Raw genomic sequence first — 21,418 nt, 5'->3', positions numbered from 1 at the left:
CTTTGAGACAAGGTCTAGACTCTTATTTTACTTTTATGAAAAAGACTTCTATTGTAAAAAGTTTTAAATTCCGCATCATTTGTATGTACTTATGTTCATGATTATGCTAAGGGCTTGTATGAGACCCCGTTGGGGTCAAGTACGTCGTGTTACATCAAGGGGGTACCCCTGGGTCGTAACAAAGACTCAACATGAATGCACATAACAAGGTTCAAATTACTCATACAATGATCAATTGTGCACTCCAAGATTCAAATTGTGACTCACCGTTATCAAAGATAGAATATCAATGTATGGCTTAGTTTTCACCCTTGCACCAATTGATATTAGACTATTAGATAGTATCACACTAAATCTATGTTGATAATTCTTTTCTTATTAACTACCTCCTTGGTTCGGCAAGTAGCAATAAGATGAGTTCTAACCTTTCCAACCCTAAAAAGACCTTTAAATGAAAGAATTATCAATGCATGCAATAACACTATTCAAGAATTACTTAGTTACTATTCATACTTTGTTAATCGCTCATGGTTCCCACAACCCTAGTTGTGGATTTAGTTATCCATAGTAGCAAGAACACAATTAATATTTTTAGATGAAAAAATCATGAACTTACGTAATGAGAAGAATAAACCTAGAATCTCAACTTGAATTTCAAAGTCAAAATCTTCAAAACGAACTTAGGAAATCAAGAATTGCTAAAATTGCAAGTTAATCTCCAAAGCCCAAAACTAGAACAAAAGTAATAAGGTCTAACCCCCAAAAATGAGGTTTACATGCCCTATATATAGAAAAACAATTTCCAATGAAACAAGGAAATAAAGTTTCTGGATGCGGTTGTAGTTGACAACACTGACCTACGGTTCGTAGGTCCCTTTCGTGGTTTGGGACTTAAGCAATTTTCCAACTCCAAAAATCTGCACTCTCAGCCACAATTAACGGACTAGCAGGACGGACCGTGATTCAATGCACGGTGTGTGGATTATCCTCCGTGGTTTCATACTTAGATTTTTGAAATCATGTACTAGAACACCCTTCTTTAAATGGTTTGACGGACTTGTGGGACGGCCCGTAGGTCGATCTACGGTCCGTAGTTTGAGTTCGTGGTTCCACACTTGGTCAAGAAATCCTTGATTTCTTCTTCATGCTTTGCTTGTCCATCTACGATCACTATCTATGGAATGTGACTGGACCTACGGTCCATCAGTCACTTCCATAGATGCCCTTTTCTGCACAATTCTTCAATTGTGTCTAATACTTCCATATCCAAACTTATTTCTTGCAAACATGATAAAAACACATTAATACCAATACAAAATGGCCCTAGACACACCCAACTCCTAAGTAAAATGTATTAAAAATACCGTAAACTCACGATATATCAATACCCTCAACTTAAATTCGTTGTTTGTCCTCAAGCGACACACTAAGACTCTAAATGACACTAGTATAGAAGCAAGCAATTCAAGCACAAGCAATCACATGGCTCTCTATCCCGACTCTCTTTTTGAGTATATATCATTTCTCTTAGACTCAAGAAGCTAAATCATGTGGATCAAAATATGACAAAGATCGACCAATCAACACACAAAATACATTGTTTTGCTCTCACCAAGTTACCAACTTTCCGACAATGTAACTAGTGCCCTTACTTCAAACGAAATCCTTTTTCACACAATGAATATGATTGTGAGTACAAGGATTCATTCAACACTCACGCTGAGAAGTAATTTCAAGTATAGTTAGTGCTCAATACAATAAGCTTGCCCTTATTTTCACTGCTTAGACTCTCCAAACTAGTTATTAGGATCGCTATAGGATTTTTCTTAGCTTGCAACGTAGGCTCGGAGTTAGGTGTGGTACATTTAGGTACTTTTAGTGACTTTCTTCCCTCCTTGACATTACATTGGCCATTTACCTCTTGCTTGACCTATTTTTGGCAACTTTTCATCTCAATTTCTTTCCCTTCTCTCTTTTCAACCAAGGATGCGACTTTTGACTTTTTGACTCTTATTTCTCATTTTCTTCTTTTTCTTTTACTTTCTTTTCTTTTATATCTTTTCACAGTTTTCTTTTGCTTCTTTTCCACAAAGTCACTTCCTCTTTCATACTTTTTCCTCTTTTCATACCTTTTTTTTTATTTGGTTTCCTTTTTCATAGCCACCCTCAACTTATTCATTTTGGATTAGTTGAGGTGCACAATGTCCGATTTCAGACTAGGGCCAAGATCAAGGTAAATTTGGGCTTATCCAGCCTCAACTTAGGCTTTTGGCCTAAGTCGAGGTGCATATGTCCAAGGAGGGACCAGAACAAAGACAATGTTTTTAAGGGAAGGTGAGTTAGGTGAATCAAAAGATTTGGTCAATTTTAGGCTTAAATAATTGGATCAAAAGGGAATAATTCTATCATTGGGTAAGATCATTTTAGGTTTAAGTGGACTAATTTGAAAAATGGCCTACGATCAATTCCTAACTTCTAGCCTAGATTAACCTAGCAGGACCAACGTGGCAAGTTCTAGATTGGCACAAAATTGTCTAAACAATCAACCATTCTCACACACTCTTGACACATAGTTTCATTATTAGATTATCAAATTACCCAGTTGAAGTTTTTAGCTTAAGTCATGAGATCGGGTTGGTTTTTTATTATCATGTCATACTCAGAGCCATCACATTCAACTCATTCTAGCCTACAGATTATAGCACATATCACAAATTTTGGACATGTATTATTTTTTTCATTTATTATTATGTCATCATGCTTCATTATTTTTCATGCTTCTACACATACATTCCTAACACATGTCAGTTCAACAGATATTAAAATAGTCTCTTGGGGAAAAAGAACACAGGCGAGAAAACCCCAGGAGAGGATTATCAATTGGGTTACTCAGACTTCACCCTATCACTCACAATTTGTTTACCCCACCCCCAACAAAATGGAGTGCAACCTTCCCCAATGCACAAAAAGTAAAGAGTAAAGGATTAGGTGAAGCAAACCTGTGGTGCATAGCGCCGAAGACTCAACACTAAGCGGGTGGGTCCGGTTTCTTGGAGCCCGCTAGAACAACACTTTGGTCACCCTCAGTAGTGCCGACATCATCCATCACAGTACCCTGAGTAGTGCTATCAATTACTTTAACCGCACCATCAGTGGTGCTCACATCATCTCGCACAGTGGCCTCAGTGGTGGCCCTAGAACTCGAGGCCCCAAGAGCACTCTCACGAACCCTCTACACACGCAACTCCTCGTCCACCATAGATGCTCACCTAGCATAAGTATTCTACTGGCGCTCCCTCTTCTTTGCTCTTGCATCCTCATTGGCCTCAGAAGTGTGGCTAGAGTGGTGCCTCTTCCCACAAGCATGAGTGGACTCGAGTTTTGCAATGTCATCTCTGAATATAGCATTAAGCATTGTATCATCCGCCAATGCAGTAGGTACAAACTCTAGATCATCTGTGGATGGGCCAATGATGGCATCAACGTTGTTCTGGAGACTGTCTAACTCGGTCCGAAAAGAGGAAAGATATGTGGGCTGCTCGCTCGAGGACTCTTAACTTGAAGGCATCCAGGCGTTTATGAATGTCCTGGACCTTCTGGTCTATCATGGTCTCTATCCTCCACTCTATCTTCCCCCTCGGACTCTGTAATAGACTGTTGCCTCCATGGCTTCACATGATGAAACATCGCGGCCATCTGCACCTCCAATTTTTGAACAAGTGCAAGGGGTACGATAGCAGATCCCAATGAAGTGGTGGCTCTGGATGAGCTAGGGTCCCGACTGCTATCTGCTACATCAGTGTAGGGTGGAGGGGTAGGGTAATCACCCTGCATCTGCTATCTGCTACATCAGTGTTAAGCGCCCAAGTGTTGCCAGGACCATAGAGGAATCGGTTGATAGTAACATGCGATATGTCTACCTGAAAATCCTGGACCATAGTGGAAGTGAGTGGGGTCTAGGTTGTGGGCTTGGCTTGTTTGTGGATAGACCCTTGAAGTGTGGCAGCGTATGAAGCATAGAATTCCCTCACAATCTCCTCGTTGTAAGTCCAGGGCTACGAGTCATTCAATCGCATTTATGTTTCTTGAAGAGCCAGTGGATTTCGGGTATAGTGTGTAAACTCCTCGTGAGAACCCTGCGCTCCTCTGTGATAAGCCGAGCCATTTTCTCTTTGTCCTTCAACATCTTGGAATCCCTGTAGATTTGATATTGACCCTCAATGCACTATCTATTTGGCACCTCAGCAACTGGAGCAGGGTCGAAGTTAGGTTGAACTGGGATATTCCCCGAACTAGTTGCCTCATCAAATGAGGCAGCCTTATCATGTGAGCTGGAGCTGGTGGTGGAGCCAGAAGCAGTGCCAGCCTCAGAGCCGTAAGCAGGACCAGCTTTAGAGACGGAAGCAAAACCAGCCGTTGACCCAATCAGTGTGTTCTCCACATCAGATTGGGAGACAGTGACTATGTCGGTGACCACCTGCCGAAATTGATTTCGGGTAGTAAGAGGTGCAGTAGGGGATGTCCTCCTAGTAGGTGGGACATAGGCGGGATCCTTCTTCTTATCAGTATGTTCATTGATTAGCTTAAAAGACGGCGCCACGGACTTGGATTTGCTCTTTGGTTCCCAAGTTGATGCTTTCTTAGGAGCCATGGTACCTGTGGAGACATAGTTAGTACAAAAATAGACCAAATACACGCTTGAAAATTTTTTAGAGCAAAGAATGAACAAAAAGAAGAACAGAAAAAAAAATTGGGCAGTGACTGAACTCATGACCCACGATGGGTTCCTACGGTCCGTGGATGGATCCACGGTCCATAGGTCCCCCTCCGTACCCCAAAGTACCCAAAAGAGGGCTCTTTGATGTGAACCACGGGCGTGCAGAACAGTCTATAGATTGAACTACGGACCGTAGTCCACTATCGCGGTTCAACACTTAGCAATTTTTTGTGGTGTGAAGACCCACAGACCTGATCTACGGTCTGTAGATTGACCTATGGTCCATAGACGGGGTCTCGTCGGTCAAGTATTTGCTAGGTATCAGACATGCTTAAATTCAAAACCTTTTTTTTTTACAATTTCAAGCATTCATCCTAAGTGTAATCATGTATTTCAACACAATTTATAAGAGTTTGTCAACATGTATTGCATACAAAGTTAGGAACCCTAAGTCGAAACTTTCATTAAGACCAAATTTTCACCAAGTTGTTTAATTACTAATGACTACACAATCACTATCTATCGTCCCATGGGTGTTTCTAACATACAATTCATGCAGGACACCTAAAATTTCACACCCAAGGTCAAGATCCACTTCATCACTTCCTATAACAACAATGAATCGGAATTCAAAGTGAAGGGGAAGTCAATTACCTTACAAGTAAAGGAAGTGGGTGATGGTGTGATGACTTTGAACTTCCAACAACTTCTTACTAGCCTTCCAGTGAACCCGGACACCGGAACCTCTTGGAAACTGGGGAATGAAGGAATTTTGGGAGAAAGAAGAAAGAATTGACAATATGGGGGAATGAAGGTGGGCTGATTAATGGGATATGATGGTAATATGGAGGGTTTTGGGAGTGGAGATGTTACATAAATGGTTTGGGTGAATTTTGGTAATGGGGGGAATGTTTATACAATAGGGGGCTTTTATTTGAAAAAGGTCCAGGTCGGGTCAAGCAGAACTAGGGTTTGGACCCACGAGACCCCGTCTACGGTCTGTGGGTCGACCTACAGACTGTAGATGGGGTCCGTAGGTCGCTTACACACTTGGAAAAATTTAGGACACTTACCTGCGGACTACGGCTACCAATCACGGTCCGTAGTTTGACCTACGGACCGTCGATGGTCTCCATAGACCTCTGCACCAGAAATTTTCTGCAGATTTTGCTTTGCGTCCCTGCACATGTAGCAACCATTAGGCCTTTATTTTTACATTTTCTAGACACTTTTTAGACACGGACCCTATGCTATATCTAGAAAATACCAAAACAAAAAATAAAGCACCTATCTAAAGGAGTACAGAAAAACAAATAAACAAAGAAAACTACCAAATCGAAAAGAAAAACCTATAGTTAGCAAGATTCTATATCTTGGGTTGCTTCCCAAGCAGCGCTTGATTTAACGTCGTGGCACAACGCAGGCCTCTTGATTACTCAGAGTTCATCAAGATAATAGGCCTCAATAACTTCTTGGACACTTTCTGTGTTTCATCAATAGATCTTAATCCATTGCCCGTTTATCTTGAACCTTGCTCCCTCACTGTTTTCAAGCTCCACCGCTCCATGTGGGAGCCCTTGCGTGACTAAGAATGGCCCGATCCACTTGGATTTGAGCTTGCCCGAAAATAAGCGCAACATAGAGTTGAATAGAAGCACAAGATCACCCACAACAAATTCTCTCTTTTCAATCCTTTGATCATGATGCTTCTTCATCTTCTCCTTGTACAAGGCTAAACTTTCATAAGCTCTTAGGTGAAACTCATCAAGCACATTCAGGTCACTCATTCTCTGATTCGATGCGGCGCCCCAATCCAAATTTAGCTTCTTTAGCTCCCACATTGCCTTATGTTCTAACTATACCGGCAAATGGCAAGACTTCCCGTATACAAGTTGGTAGGGAGATATACCTATGGGAGTCTTGAATGCGGTGTGATAGGCCCATAGAGCATCATCAAGCTTCCTTGACCAATCTGTTCTATTAGCACTCAGTCTTTTGCAAAATCTACTTGATCTCTCTGTTGGGCACTTCAACTTGCCCACTAGACTACGGATGGTAAGGAGTGGCTACATTGTGGAGGACGCCATATTTCTTAAGTAATGCCTTGAACAACTTATTTCAAAAGTGGGAACCTCCATCACTGATAATCACCCTAGGTGTACCAAATCTGGAGAAGATATTATTTTTCAAGAATGCGGTGACACTTTTACCTTCATTGTTGGGAAGCACAATTGCTTCCACCCATTTCGACACATAATCAACCGCCACGAGAATATACTTCATCCCATGTGAACTCACAAATGGACCCATAAAATCAATGCGCCATACATCAAAAAACTCTATCACCAATATAGGATTCATAGGAAGCTCTAGCCTCTTTGAAATTCCTCCTTCTCTTTGGCAATGGTGACAAGAATTGGCGAAATCATGAGCATCTTGGTGGATGGTAGGCTAGTAATACACACACTGCAAAATTTTATGCGTAGTCCGAATACCACTACGATGCCCACCAACAGGCGATGCATGGCACGCCTGTAGTATACTCAACATCTCAACCTCGGGCACACAGCGACGAATAATCCCATCAGCACAACTACGATACAAGGTTCATCCCAAAAGAACTTTTTCACATCATGCATAAACTTTTTCCTTTGGTGGAAAGACAAATCTGATGGCACCAGATCACTCGCCAAATAGTTAGCAAAGTCTGCGAACCAAGGAATCAGATCATGAGAAGCAACCAATACCTGTTCATCTGGAAAAGCATCATTAATTTCTGCCCTATCACCAAGCTTGAGCGTAGCTTCTTCTTCCAATCTGGCCATGTGATCGACAATCTGATTTTTTGTCCCCTTTCTATCTTTTACTACAAAATCAAACTCTTGCAACAACAACACCCATCTAATCAACCTCGGTTTTGCATACTTCTTAGCCATCAAATACCTCAATGCAGAATGGTCACTATGCACAATAACCTTAGTACCAAGCAAGTAGGATCGAAATTTCTCGAATGCGAAAACCACTGCAAGAAGCTCTTGTTCAGTCACTGTTTATTTCTTTTGAGCCACATTTAGAGCTTTTGTAGCATAGTAAATAGGATGAAGAATCTTCCATCACCTCTGTCCCAATACCACACCAAGTGCCACTCCACTCGCATAACACATTACCTCAAACGGTTGTCCCCAATCCGGTGAAATAATGATAGGTGCAGTAACTAACTTGTCCTTCAACTCTCCAAATGCTGTTAGAAAAGCATCATCAAAATCAAACTTATACTCCTTTTCGAGCAGTTTGCACAATGGATGTGAGAAATCCTTGATGAACCTCCTGTAGAAACCTGCATGCCCAAGAAAACTTCTAACACCTTTAACAGAGATAGGTGGTGGAAGCTTTTCTATTACCTCAACTTTCTCTTTATCAACCTCAATATCTTTCTCAGAAATTCGATGATGCAGAACTATCCCTTCTTTCACCATGAAGTGGCATTTCTCCAAATTGAGTACAAGACTGCACTCTTAACACCGTTTAAGCACCTCGGCCAAAATGTCCAGACAACGATCAAAAGAGTCACCTACCACAGCGAAATCATCCATAAATACCTCAATAGTGTCCTCCACCATATCAGAAAATATAGACATCATGATATGCTGGAAGGTCACTGGAGCATTACACAACCCAAATGGCATCCGTTTGAAGGCGAAAGTCCCATAAGGGCAAGTGAAAGTGGTCTTCTCTTGCTCTTCTGGAGCTATAGAAATCTGATTGTACCCCGAATAACCATCAAGGAAACAATACCACCCTTACCTGTAAGTCGGTCCAACATCTGATCCATGAACGACATAGGAAAGTGGTATTTTTCTATCCAAGCATTTAATTTCCGTTAGTCCATCCAGACACTACATCCAGTCACGGGCCACATTGACACAAGCTCGTTTCTCTCATTCAGTAACACAGTAAAGCACATTTGTTGGGCACATACTAAAGAGGACACACCCAACTACTATCTGCAATAGGATAAAAAACTCCAGCATCCAACCACTTGATGATCTCCTTCTTAATTTCCTCTTCCATAAGCGGATTTAGTCTTCTCTGGTGCTCAATACTAACCTTCTGATTCGGCATGACTTGAATTTTATGAGAAAAAAACCAGGAGGATTCCTAATAATGTCCGCAATAGTCCACCTAATAGCTCGCTTGAACCTCTTCAACATAGAAACCAATGCGTCAACTTGTGCCACATTCAAATTTGCCGCAATGATGACTGGTAAAGTACCATGTTTCCCCAAGAATACATACCTCAAGTGTGATGGTAGAGCCTTAAGCTCCAATTTTGAAGCCTCTCCAACAGACGGTCTAGCAGGTGAAGAGTCACGATTATTCATGTTTAACTCCAATCTCTTTAGTTTTGAACAAAATTCAAACCTATCAAGTTCGGCGACCAATTCATCATAGACTTCAATACCATCACCCTCAAAGTTCATCATTACCACTGCTAGTGCATCAACACCCAACCTCTCTTCAATAGGCACCTCAGAACCACTCTCTACAGTATGTGTCACCATAAATACCGATTTGAGCTCACTACTCTGCTTCATAGACCTAGAGATATTGTAAGTTGCCTCTTCATTGTTCAATCGAAACTTCATCTACCCTTTCTCCATATCAACCAAGGCGCTCCTATTGGCTAGGAATGGTCTCCCAAGGATAATGGGAACCTCAAAGTCAACATCACAATCAAGTATCATAAAATAGTCCACCTTCACTAGTACATCTTGGAGCACACCAATGGTCTTCTTCACAGTTCTATCGGCCATAAAAAGTCGTATCGCAGTTGGTTTTGGATCCTGTAAAGCCAACTTCTTGTAAATAGGCAATGGCATCAGATTGATACTAGCACCCAAATCGCACAATGCCTTTGCAAAATGTAGCAACCCAATGGTGGTACAAGGAATAGTGAAAGCACCAGGATCCTCCTTCTTTTGCACAAGGGAACTTGTAGCAATAGCACTACAGTTTTGCAACTTATCATCATCTTCAAAACTCACGACCTACTTTTTAGTTACCAAGTCCATTATAAACTTTGCATAGCCAGGCATTTTCTCCAAAACTTCTATTAACGACACATTGATGGAAAGTTGCTTCAACATACTAATATACCTGCGGTATTTGCCTTCTTCATTCTTCTTCACTAAACTCTGTGGGAAAGGAGGTGGAGGTCTAGGCATGGGAAGAACTTTCTAGGTTATCTCCATTTCCTTCTCTGTCGCATTATCGAACTCTCCATTTACCTCAATAACATCATCATTTTTACTAGCCTCAACTTCAACCCCAGACGGCATAGGTGGATCAATGGTGTGCTTAGCCCTCAAGTAGTGACTGACATACAATGCCCATTGTTCTTTGGATTTTGGATAGTATTGCTAGGAAGTGTGCTAGGTTGACCTTGGTTTACTATAGTAGACAACTGAGTCATTTGCTGCTCAATATGCTTGATTGACACTGCATGGGTATCAACTTTTTGACCAATACCAAATAAGTCATTTCGCATCTCATTCACATTCTCATCAGTCGAATCAAACCTCTTCATCATCTTCTGCATCATATCCTCAATACGTGACATATTACCTCAAACCTCCTTATTACCAGATTCCCGATTTTGAGGAGGAACATAAGGTCCAACCCGATCGCTTCTGTTGCCATAGTTGTTCCAGTTGTAGTTGTTGTCGCGATTGTAGTTCGCATCCCGGACGTATTGACCCTCTTGGTTGTAGTTGTCATAGTTCCAACCTTGGTTTCCTTGACCTTGGCCCCAATTATCCATATTGGAACCTTGGGCGTTGAGTCAGAAACCCCCGTTTGAACATTCACCGCATAAGTATCCTTTTCATAGTAACATTCCTCAGCCGGTGGTGAATTTCTAGTCAAATAATTGATAGCATTTATCTTTTCAGTACCTCCGCTTACATGCTTCAATACCATCCCCAGTTCGGTCCTCATCTGAGCCATCTCCTCACGAATATCATTGGCAGATTGGTTAGTTGTAGCTTGGATTGCAAACGTGTTTCTCCCAGTATCTGAATTTCTAGTGGTCCACGCTTTATTGTTTTAGGAAATTTTCTCAAATTTCTCAGCGATTTGCTCAAAAGTGCACTCACCATATGAACCTCCGGCGATAGTATGAAGCACCACCTTACTATTGTCATCCTGCCCTCTGTAGAAGTATTCCTTCGAAAATTCATCATCAATGCGGTGATTCTGGACACCTCTTATGAAAGCAGTGAATCTATCCCAAGAACTACTCACAGACTCTCCAGGTAGTGCTAGGAAGTTGTTTAGTTTATCTTTGTGGTTCAACTTCTTTGACACGGGAAAGTGTCTTGCCAGGAACACCTTAGTTAATTTTTCCCATGTGTAGATTAAGTTATAAGGAAGCTTAGTAAACCACATAGCAGCATCGTCGTTCAATGATAGAAGGAATACACGCAAGCCAATGGCATCCATGTCCAAGTCCGGTCGACCCACACAACTCTTGCAAACACTTCTCAGCTTGGCTACGTGCACATGTGGATCCTCCGATGCCAAACCAGAGAACAAACTCCTCACCGTAAGCATCTGCATCAGGTTACTAGTCACCATGAATGTATGCCCCGGAGGTAGAGGGGTTAGAACAAGAGGTCCTTCAGATTCAACGGCGTTAAAGTTGACCCTATAGTTATCACGCAATCTTGGTCCTGGTGGAGCCTGTACCCTCAATGCATCTCCCAATAGATTCTCACCCTGAACCTGATTATTCTCATCACCAACCCTCAGAGGCTACAACTCAACCCAATCACCTAGATCTCCTCCGATAGGATTGACTGGGACTTCTTGGTTATTCATTCTTCATAAAGTTCTGTTCAATTCTAGATCATAGGGAGTAAGTGGTTCACCTTGGCTCCGTGTACTTGACATACACTAGAGTAGGAACCTGAGAGAAACAAAAACAAAAGAAAAAGTAAAATTAGGAAATATTTGGCTAAAGTTCAATAATGTAGTTAAACTTAATCTAAAAGCCTAATTCCCCGTTAGCGGTGCCAAAATTTAATACGCTCAAATTACACCTCCTTAAGGAAGTATAGGAGATCGTTATCAAGAAAAGAACCCAACTTTGAGGTTGGAGTCGATCCCACGAGGAATATGGTTTAGACTTAAACTTAACTTACAATTATATTCTTTTAGCCAACGTATTTCCAAAACAAGTAATTAAAGAGGGGGATTTGTGAAACAAATTCTGGAAATTATGTGAATAATTATTGAGCAAGATTCAAACTTCAGTTGTTATAAAGATGAGAGAGAAACTAGGGTGTATGTGTTCCCCATAAGCTCATAACGCGATAATCCTAGAAATAGTAATCCTTTCCTAGTATATTACATGCAAAGTGATAAGTTAAGTATCTCTAATTCCTTGGTCTGGGAGCTAGAGAATTTCACCCCGCACCATGGTCCGGCTCTGTGTGTATAATTTACTAACCCTTACCTCTACCTCATATTACACATCACATCAATGTATGGCTTAGTTTTCACCCTCGCACCAATTGACATTAGACTATTAGATAGTATCACACTAAATCTATGTTGATAATTTTTTTCTTACTAACTAGGTCCTTGGTCTGGCAAGTAGCAACAAGGCGATTTCAAGTGTTTCCAACTCTAAAAAGACTTCTAAACGAAAGGATTAACAATGCATGCAATAACACTACTCAAGAATTACTTTGTTAATCGCTCTTGGTTCCCACAACCCTAGTTGTGCATTTAGTTACCCATAGTAGCAAGAAAACAATTCATATTTTTAGATGAAGAAATCATAAACTTACGTAATGAGAGTAATAAACCCAGAATCTTACGGTCCGTAGTTCCACACTTAGTCAAGAATTCCTTGATTTCTTCTTCATGCTTTGCCTGTCCATCTACGATCACCATCTACGAAACCTGACTGGACCTACTGTCCGTGAGTTACTTTTGTAGATGCGCTTTTCTGCACAATTCTTCAGTTGTGTCTCATACTTCCACGTTAGAACTTATTTCCTACAAACATGATAAAAAAACATTAATACCAATACAAAATGGCCCTAGACACACATAACTACTAAGTGAAATGTGTTAAAAATGTCATAAAATCATGGTTTACCAACCTCAGGTGACTCCACCACGGGCGCCTTTCCCTTTCCTTGTGCCTTTTCCTACCTATGTAGGGAGTTTGGATTCCTTTGCCTTGGATACAACTGCATCCTCATTTATAACGACTCCTCTTGCCCGCTTGTGGGGTGGCATGTCTCTTCTTGAAACTTTGGGTCTAGCCATTTCTGCAAACCACATAAAAAAATGTAACAAAAGTTTCAGAAAAAATGCAGAAATTTAGTTGTGGAATGACTCACCGAACAGTTCGGCGAGTCACCGAGTCACTTTGGCGAGCCAGATCGGGCTCTCCAAAAGTGCTAGCACAAAAATTGTGTAGAATCAAGATAGGCCGGCGATGTTCAGGGCCATTCAACCAATCGCCGACAAAAATCGGCGAGTTAGAAGTGGCTCGCCGAAAGTTACAGTGTATTTTAGGGATTAGGGGCGTAGAAAGGCGATTAAGAGGTCCTTTCAGTCAGTCGCCGAGTAAACTCGGCCAGCTCAGGTTTCTCACCAAAAGTTATAGAACAAAATCAACCAAAATTGGAAATGAAGGGCGATCTGAGGGGGACTTTCGTGAACCACTGAATTATTCAGCAAGCTTGACGTAGCTCGCCAAACAGCCCAACTTGCCATTTTTCAACCCCATTTCTCAAAATCAAACCCGCAGCCCTTGAATTCAAAATTAAACATATACATCATTCAATTAACACTAGACCCATACTACCCATGCCCTCAGGGTACTCAGACTTTCCGCAATTTGGCTAAAATTAGCCATTTGATGACTTTTGCCTTTCAGAATGACGTCAAATGCTCCATCATTGGGCAAATTACTTCATTTAGCACAATTCAAGTTTACTTAGACCTCACCCCCACTATATCCATTACATATACACCGCAACGCAACAATTGAAACTCGATTTTACAAGCAAGAACATTGGAATCAATCACTTTAAAGCACTTCGGCACACATTCCAATTCATTATAGGCAAAACAACACTTAGACACGATTATAACAATTACCCAATACACAACAACAACAAAATTACCTATTGCATTTGATTTCAACAACAAATTTCAAGTACGGGGTTCAGAAAAACCAATCTTTATGCAGAATTTTAATTTTGAATTGTTAGGCGGCAAAGTTCTACAATTCCAAACAAATATTTGACACAAAAATCAGGTAAGAACAAGTAAATAACCAAAATCTAGAATTGGCTGAGAGGGTACGAGAGTTAAAAATGAGAGAAGATGAAGGATTTTGAAAAATTTAAACCGTTTGGCCTTTAAAACTTTTCAATTCTAGGCACCTTCGGTGGAGTAAGTCATCCTCGCTGAACCACTCGGCGATGCGCCAAGTGGTATTTTCATGCCGAGATTTACAGGACTCACATTAATTTTTGGGGTTCAAACGACGGACTAAGTCAGGTTAGCCGACCTGTTCGGCGAGTAACCATTTAAGCATTTAGCCAGCCAAGTTTTAGAGAGTTCCCCTTCACGCTTGGTGGTTCCAACGGCTGTCAAAGTCGGGATCGCCGACCTGTTCAGCGTGCCGCCGACAAGACTTTGGCTTGCCAAGCTACCCATTTTCCAATACTCTTCACTTTTAAGCCTGTACAATCAATAACGATTATTCAAAATAAAAAACAAAAGCATTAAATACTTGGATTGCCTCCCAAGGAGCACCTTAGTTAACGTCGTGGCACGATGAGGATACCAAATCAAGATTCATTTTTGGGGTTTGCCATTCTGTCACTAGGAAACCCCCCTTATTGTCTTGGATTCAAATGAGAAGAAATTTGACCCATTTGGGTCTCCAGCTGCTTAATAGAGACTGACTGAGAGGTTACTATCTGATTGAGAATTGAGACATCCTCTTTCATCTCTTTTAACAATTTTTCTGACCCTTCAACTTTGTTGAGAATGCATGAGAGAATATCTTCTGTATGACCACTTTCAGATTCCTTGGGCATTTGACGCTCATGGGAGGGATATACCTATCCTTGTCACCCTCTCGTTCCTTTCAAGTGGTGTTACAATCACGCCATTATCTGTTTCGGTCTCTCCATTCTTCATCTCTATTCCAACCAAAATTTCTACCGGGCCTTGGATAGTTTGCACGATAACCTCCTCCTTGATTGGCTAGGAAGTTCACTTCCTCATTGTACAACGCCTTAAATTGTGCTTTATCGGGGTTTACTCCACAAACAACCACAAAATTAACATTCTTTGTACTTGACCCATGACATTTTTAGCAAATATATCTAGTTAGGTCATCATTTTGGCAATGCTTTGGTCTCTCTATTGACCTGTTTCTATCTGCTCTTTTGTCACTCTAAATGTGAGAGGAGACATTTAATCCTCACGACTATACCATGCTTTATTTATCTTAGTCATGCAATCAAAGATTTGAGAAGCTACTTCATAGGGTTGTTGCATTATAGCATCGGGAACAAGTTGATCAACAACTCATTTGTTCACTGAGTCGAGACTCTTGTAGAAGTATTGCAGTAGCACATCATTTGGAAGTCCATGAGTTGGGCACTGCAACACTAGCTTCTTAAACCTCAGCCACGTCTCAAGGATTGGCTCACCTACCAAGCATTTGAAACCGTGGATGCCATCTCTGAGTGTCATCATCTTCAATAGGTTGAAGAATCTCACTTGGAATGTTGTGGTCAGCTCATCCCAAGAGATGATGGAGTCCCTCGATAACTCAAACAACCATTTGGTAGCTTCACCCATCAAAGATAAAGGGAACAACCTAAGACGGACTGATTCTTGTGATATTTTTTTAAATGAAAACTGACCACAAACGTCCACAAAGTTCCTAATATGCTCATAGGGATCCTCATAAGCCAGCCCCCCAAATAATCCTTTCAATTGTAGGAGCTGAAGGATTGTTCTAATGATGTGAAAAACAACATTTCCTTGAACTGGAGGTTGAAAACTGGCACCAACACCACCCAATTGAATTGGGTCATTAACATCATTAGGGATTCAAATATCGTCTTGGTGGCCTACTTGGCTACCATTACTCCCGTTTACACTCATCTATTCTTGTATTAAAGACTAACAACACAATACAAAACCAAAGTAAGTCGATTCAACTACAGCTAAAAAGATCACAATTCAACTTCAATAAAATAATTTCAAACAACACCACTCCTCGACAGCGACGACATTTTTGATTAACGCTTAACTAAACCTCATCTAATTCTAGGTGTAAATGGTCGTTAATTAGTATTAAACGCAACGAAGAGTTGGGGTTGAACCCACAAAGAGCGGTATGTGTCTAAAATTCAATTATGAAGTAAAAACTTGATGTAATCAGTCATAGAAACAAAAACTATCGAAAGCCTACAAATAGATATAAAGGGATGACAACGAAAGTCAATGTAACACCCCAACTTTTCAAAACGTCTAAATTAACTCGTATCTTCGTGGAAAGACAAAGAGAGTGAGTAATAAATTAAAAATTATGTGGTATGTCATATTTGAAGTGTTCAAGGGTTGTATCTCAAGTTTTGAAATTAAGTAAGTGACGAAATTAAAGTTGGCGGAAGTTATCGTAAGTTCCTTTTTAAGATTTCATTGAAATTTGGGTCAAATGCTTGAAGATTTTCTCCCAATATATAAAGATTTATGGAGCCCACGACCTATCGAATCAAAGGTCTACGAGTCTAGTATTCCACGCATTAACTGTTTGTTCATACAACTTCAGAATAGAGAGATATTTGCGTTTTCGTGGGACTGCGCAAGCAGGCACGTGAGGTGGGGCCCTAGGTCGGTGGAACTTTACATATATCTTCTTCTTCAAACTTTTTCTTCATTTTTAGCTAAAAACCAGAGAAAAATAGGGAAACCCATTTCTAGGATCAACTAAACATATTTTCTCGATTTAAGTCCCTGACGAAAGTCATTCTACGCGTTGGGCTCATCATCGTGGTATAATTTGTTTTATCGATTTTGTAGCATATCACACTTTAGTGTTGGGACAGCAAGGGTTTGGATATATTTAATGGTTTTGAAGCGTATTATGACCTTAAGATCGATGTAAGACCCTTCTTTCATCGACTCTAGCTTTTATAAGCAGCACATAGCAATTTGCACCGTAAATACATATATTTTATCGTATTGTCATGGTATCTTTTATTTTTGTGTGTTGATTATGGTCCTACCTTGTTATCGTATTGAGGGAGTATTGAGTAAAAGTCGTTAGGCCACGTGAATTTAGCAAAATAGGTATGTTAAGACTATTCCCTACTTACGTTATATTTCCTAAAAGCTTAGAAGCAATGTATTTGGGTTGTTATCCTTGGTATACTTGTAGACGTAATTGTTGATTGTTAGTTGCTCGAGTTGATATAATCCTCCCTTGTCGGGATTCTTTTTTAGTTAGTAGCATCCCAATGTAGGACACGACTTAGAGGGTATTTGTATAGGTTGCTTATAAATAAATTGATAGCTTTTAGCGGTTGGATTGTTATTATTGCCGTTAGGACTATGGTGGTTAGCTGCAGGAATGTGATCTATGCCTAGAGGGGCTATGTTCTGCCTACAAGGCTATATGGATGCCTAACAGGGCTATGAGTTGCCTACAGGGATATATTGTGCCTAGAAGGGCTATGAGTTGCTTATAAGGCTATAATGACGCCTAAGAAGGCTATGTGCTTCCTACAGGGCCATGTTGTTGCCTTAGAGGGCTATGAGTTGTCTATAAGCTACGTTGATACCTAAGAGAGCTATATGCTACCTATGGGGCTATATTAATGCCTAAGAGGATTATGTGACTGCCTACAGGGCTAGGGGACTACTGATAGGGGTATATAGGCTGATTGGCACCTTCTGGGCTTATGGGGGCCTGAGTAGGTGGTCTTGTGTGCTATTTGTACCTGCCGAGCTTATGGGGTTAGGTTGTTGTTTTATTATTTTTGATAAGTTTAGATTTAAGAGCAGGTCAGTAGACTTATCTTATCCTTGATTTATTTATTAGATTATTCCAGTATATCAGGATACCTTATCATAGTCTATTACTTTTCATTCTCTTTACATTATTTTGTACTGACGGCCCATTACCTTGGGGGCGCTGCATTCATGCATGCAGGTCCTGAAAAACGACTGAGTAGACCTCCTCAGCAACAGGAATGTGTTTTATCCGGTTGGCTAGCCCCTTTCCTCCGGAGCTTCCAGAGTTGGGAGGTTTGTTACCCTTTGTTGTATATATCTTTATGGGTAGGCTGGGGTCCTATCCTGCTAATCTTTACTACTTTTAGAGGCTTGAAGAATAGTGTGTGGGGGTGTATAGCTACGTTATGGCCATACTGGCCTATGTTGTTGGATTGCTGAAGCTTGTGAGTTGTTTGATGTATTGTATTGATATATATCTGTTTTTAGTTTTGGTATAGATATCATGGTGGCCTCGACGGCCCAATCAGGACTTCCGTGCTGGTTGGCTATTTTTTTCTGTGATCTCCTCGGAGTAGCTATTTTTTTATAGATCAGTTGACAGGGGCCTTGCCGGAAGATGACTTAGTTTTAAGCTGAGATATACTTGTTTGATTTCTTGATTGCGTGTGGCTGCTATGCGCTAGTAGTAAATGGTTCAACAGGGTTGGCTCGGGCCTAAGTTTTGGCATTAGGAGCCAGTTGCTCCCCTTGAGTTTGGGGCGTGACAAACTTGGTATCAGAGCAACGTCATATCCTAGGGAGTCTGCAACCCATTTCTAGTAGAGTCTTGTTTATAAATGTGTTGTGCACCACATCCGATAAGCAAGAAGTTACCGGGCATGTTAGAATTACTATCCTTCTTTTGCTCACCTCGTGATATAGAGCGGTGTCTTAGGGGTTGAGGTTTTTGGTTTATAACTAATACTTATATGCAGATAGAGATGACTGACACTAGACAGACCACAACTAGCCAGGGGCTAGATACAACTGCAAGTGAGGGTACCGGAAAGGTTCCACAGGTGGAGGTAGCCCATTGTGAGACCAAGGGGGAGACATCTTCTCAGCCCCCTATAGCTTCTCCACAACTTTAGGAGCCGCCGAGGGCTAAGGAATTCCAGCTCCACCAGCAGTACCACTTCTAGTTCCTCCTATTCCATCTGATCAGGATTTCAAGAGTGCATTATATATGTTAGCACAGTTAGTAGCTGCATAGTGCCAACCAGTTACGCCAGATGTTGCCGGACCTTCTGAAGGGCCCAGAAGTTCGAGAGTTCGTGAATTTCTTGCCTTGAATCCTCCACAGTTTACAGGGACAGATCGCAAAGAAGATCCTCAACCCTTTGTTGATCAGCTTCATAGGATCTTTAGAGTCATGCATGCCTCAGCGACTGAGTCTATTCCGTGATGTTGCAGTATTGTGGTATTAAAGTTGGGAGAGATCTAGGGGAGAAGTTACATCTCTACCCACTTGGGATAGCTTTATAGAAGCTTTCATAGATCACTATTTGCCTTGAGAGATTAGGGATGGCCGGGTAGACCAGTTTTTGAAGCTCTGGCAAGATGGCATGAGTGTCCGAGATTTGATTTATTGGCTAGATATGCACCAGCATTTGTTGATACGATGCATGATAGGGTACGTATATTTGTGGACGGGCTTGACTCAGACTATATCGAGGCTTGTTCTACCACTGCGCTAAATGATAAAATGGATATCTCGGGGATTCAGGCCTTTGCACAGGGCATAGAAGATCACTAAAATCTACAGTATACGAGTGAGAGCGTCGAGAGAGAGAGACAGAAGTGGGACAGGAATAGTCAGGACTAGGTGAGGGTTCACAAGCATCAGGCTCGTAGTAGTAGAGGGGTTCAGGTCATGCTAGGACAGCCCCGCCGCGTTGCGCTACTTATGGTAGGATGCATTTTGGGAAGTGCAGACAGGGTTCCACATGTTGTTATTCTGGTGGACAGGAGGGGCATGGGTGGAGAAACTGCCCTGCCATAGGTCAGGGTGGTATAGGTCAGTCGACCAGGTCAGTAGTAGGTTCCTCCTCATCAGCATAGTTACAAGGAGTGGACCCCAGACTTCAGCGCGTAGAGGTAGAGGCTGAGGCAGAGAGGGAGCATCTAGTTCTAGTAGTGGATAGAATTTTACATATTCATTAACCAGCAGATAGAACTCAGAGTCATCACCAGATGTTGGGACAGGTAAATTGATTGTTTGCTCCCATTGTGTTTATGCTTTGATAGATCATGGATCTACTTTGTCTTATGGGACTCCATTTATAGCGGGGAGGTTATGTATAGTAGCAGAGTGATTAGATCGACCCTTTATTATAACTACACCAGTTGGTGAGTCTATTGTTGCCAGGAGAATCTATCGAGGTTGCACGATAGAAATTATCGACGTCAGACCTCTGTACATCTCGTAGAATTAGAGATGCTCAATTTTGACGTCATTATGGGTATGGACTGGTTAGCGTCTTGTTATCCTAATGTTGAGTGCCGGACAAAGATTGTTAGATTCCACTTTCCAGGTGAGGCAGTTCGGAAATGGAAAGGCGATACAGCAACGCCGAAAGGTAGGTTTATTTCCTATCTTAAGGCAAGGAGGATGATTACCAAGGGTTGTATTTATCATCTTGTTCACGTTCATGACATAGATGCAGAACCACCGACTCTTCAGTCTATTCCGGTAGTTAATGAGTTTCTGGATGTATTTCCAGACGAACTCTCTGGTATCCCTCCAGAACGTGAAATTTATTTTTCTATCGATATGCTACCAAGTACACAACCCATATCTATCCCTCCTTATAGAATTTCTCCTGCTAAGCTAAAGGTGTTGAAGGATCAACTGAAAGACTTGCTGGATAAAGGCTTTATTAGGCCTAGTGCTTCACCATGGGGTGCACCAGTGTTGTTCATAAGGAAGAAAGATGGCTCACTAAGAATGTGTATCGATTACCGACAACTGAATAAGGAAACTATAATGAATAAGTATCCCCTTCCGAGAATAGATGAATTGTTTGATCAGTTCCAAGGTGCTAAGTGTTTCTCAAACATTTATTTAAGATCAGGGTACCACCAGATACGAGTTCGGGAGAAAGACGTTCCAAAGACAGCTTTTAGAACTAGATATGGACACTTTGAGTTCTTGGTAATGTCGTTTGGATTAACTAATGCCCCAGCAGTGTTCTGGACCTGATGAATAGTTTATTCAGGCCGTATCTAGACTTGTTTGTGATTGTACTTATTGATGATATTTTGGTGTATTCACGTTCAAAAGATGAGCATGCAAATCATCTGCGAGCAGTCCTTCAGGTTCTTCGAGACTGAGAACTTTATGCAAAGTTTTCTAAGTGCGAGTTCTGGTTGGACTCTATAGCTTTCTTAGGCCATAGTGTATCAGATGCAGGCATTGCGGTTGATACACAAGATTGCGACCATAAAGACTTGGCCCAGACCCATGACTCTGACTGAGGTTCGTAGTTTCTTAGGGTTAGCTGGGTACTACAGAAGGTTTATAGAGGGGTTTTCTTCAAATTTCAACCCCATTAACGAAGCTGACTCAAAAAGCAGCTAAGTTCCAGTGGACTG

The sequence above is a fragment of the Solanum verrucosum genome, unplaced genomic scaffold (assembly GCF_900185275.1).
Source record: "Solanum verrucosum unplaced genomic scaffold, falcon-dt-bn FXZP01000227.1, whole genome shotgun sequence".
In the NCBI taxonomy this organism is placed as follows: domain Eukaryota; kingdom Viridiplantae; phylum Streptophyta; class Magnoliopsida; order Solanales; family Solanaceae; genus Solanum; species Solanum verrucosum.
The sequence above is the reverse complement of the archived record's forward strand: the minus strand, read 5'-3'. Positions refer to the sequence as shown.